Source organism: Limulus polyphemus, unplaced genomic scaffold (genome assembly GCF_000517525.1).
Source record: "Limulus polyphemus unplaced genomic scaffold, Limulus_polyphemus-2.1.2 Scaffold1519, whole genome shotgun sequence".
NCBI classification, from domain to species: domain Eukaryota; kingdom Metazoa; phylum Arthropoda; class Merostomata; order Xiphosura; family Limulidae; genus Limulus; species Limulus polyphemus.
Genome location: NW_013667129.1, coordinates 92,372 through 94,936, shown reverse-complemented (window position 1 = coordinate 94,936; position 2,565 = coordinate 92,372).

Genomic DNA, 2,565 nt, shown 5'->3' with positions numbered 1-2,565 from the left:
CAGTATTTGCTAGGCGCCCTCTATTCTTGTATATAAGTGCGCCAGACAATTAATCGGTATGGTATAGCGGACAGAGAGAGATTGAATAGATAGACGGACAATTGAGTCAAGCGCGGTAGTAAGTAAAGTGCGTGAATCATACGTTGAGAATTATAGCGCGTGTTAAGTGACTGTGGAAATTAAGTGTATTGCAAAGTTGTATTGAGAAAGAATAAACTAGTTTTGTTTAAGAAAGGACTTGTGTCGCTGAAGTTTCTTGGGAAGAATTTCTACCGGAAATTATCAAACGAGCAGAGACGTAACAATGTATATAATGGATAATGACAGGCCTGGAATGGCTGGTGGTTAGGGCACTAGATTCACAATATTGTAGTCGCCGATTCAAATCCTGTCCCAAACATGATCTTCCTATCACCTGTATAGGCGTTATAATGTGATGGTTAATCCCATTATTCTTTGGTAAAGAGTAGCCCAAGAGCTGGCAGTGGGTGGTGTTGACTAGCTGCCTTCCTTCTCGTCCATCAATTCAAAATTAGGGACCGCTAACACAGATAGCCCTCGAGTAACTTTGCGAGAATTTCAAAAACAAACAAGGTAATGGCAACGTAATATTTGGCATAAGTAATGGTGTCCCACTCACCTACGTGGTCATATATGGGATAGATGATAGTGGACCACTCACTTACGTGCTCTTATAATGGATAGGAAATGATGTGCTATCACCCTAAGTAATCATATATGGGATAGATGACAGTGGACCACTCACTTACGTGCTCTTATAATGGATATGAAATGATGTGCTATCACCCTAAGTAATCATATATGGGATAGATGACAGTGGACCACTCACTTACGTGCTCTTATAATGGATAAGAAATGATGTGCTATCACCCTAAGTAGTCATATATGGGATAGATGATAGTGGACCACTCACTTACGTGCTCTTATAATGGATAGGAAATGATGTGCTATCACCCTAAGTAATCATATATGGGATAGATGACAGTGGACCACTCACTTACGTGCTCTTATAATGGATAGGAAATGATGTGCTATCACCCTAAGTAATCATATATAGGATATATACTGCCCATGGCATGCCATTCAATCTGTATGATCATATATGGGATAAGTAATAACGTGTTACTCATTTACACGTATGTGCAGTCAATGGTATGTTATTCATATTTATTTATGTGGACACATATGAGAAACTTAATGATGTGACACTTACCGATAGAGTAAAAAAAAACAAAAGAAGTTATTCTGGTATTCATTAAATTCTGAATAATGTTCTAATTAGATACTTTATTTTAATTATGTAGTCATATAATTATGAGTTGAGGAATCTTCCTTAACTGGGAAGCAATAAATTATACTGCTTCCGGTGAATACAGTTTAAATATCCCCTTTTCATGACTTGGACTTGTGAGGCACCATACGGAATGCCAAAGAGACTTATACTCAAATGAGGTGGAGGAGTTATGTAATTAACAGTGTCTTTAACCTGTAATATCCATCACAATTAAATACTGGACGTTTTTTTAAATAGGATAATTAAAGAAAGGATTTTGTTTGTTTGTTTATAATTAAGCACAAAGCTACACAATGAGCTATATGAGCTCTGCCAACTACGGGTATCGAAACCCGGATTCTAGCATTGTAAGTCCGCAGACATACCGCTGTGTCTCTAGGGGCCCACCAGAGGTCATCAGTAGGGTGGGTCCAGGGGCTGTGCCCCGTTGAGTGCTGGGAGCAAATCTCCCAGCAACTCGTGGGTTTTTAACCTTTAGGGAGGTAAAAAAAAACACTTTTCCTTACCCAGAATTGCACACATTTTTAAAACTTAAAATGAAGTTTGAAACGATGAAATAAAGTTGAATATATGCAGTTGCAACTAGTTCCACGTATGAAGTGTACGCGGAGATTTCAGGTCGTATCAAAAGTTTAAAGGTGATTATTTAATGAGTGTTTTAGCCAAAAGACAGGCAATAGTTATATATATTTATTAAGTGTTATTATAAAAACAATGTTTTTTTCTTCTATTGTACATTTACAAGAATATAAACGTGTAAAAACAGAAAGGAACGTAAAATATTTATACTATGGTTCTCAAACCTTTTTGTTCGCGAACCATCTGCACTTTTTTATTATCTCGGCGAACCAAAATAAGATATATATATTCAACGGTAATTCCCTAAAAATTGTGATGAATAAATAAAAAATGTGCAGTCAACCTAATTCCTTTAACAAAGCGTATATGCAACATGATTGTCTAGTGAACCGTTTAAAGCCGTCTTGTGTCATTCCATGTGTTATTTCAGTAATGAAAATTACATTGCGTTTGTTTTTAAGCAAAGGAGCCTGATATACTGAATGCATTTCATTGTTGAACAAATATTAGATTTTCGACGCAATGGGTGCATCTAGCATATTAGAGCGCTCTGTTTCGCTAAGTAACCGCTAGGATTTTTCTGCTGTATGCCACCTTCCTTATTATTTTACTGAATGCAAGGTTCGTTTGTTTTTTGAATTTCGCGCAGAGCTACTCGAGGGCTATCTGCG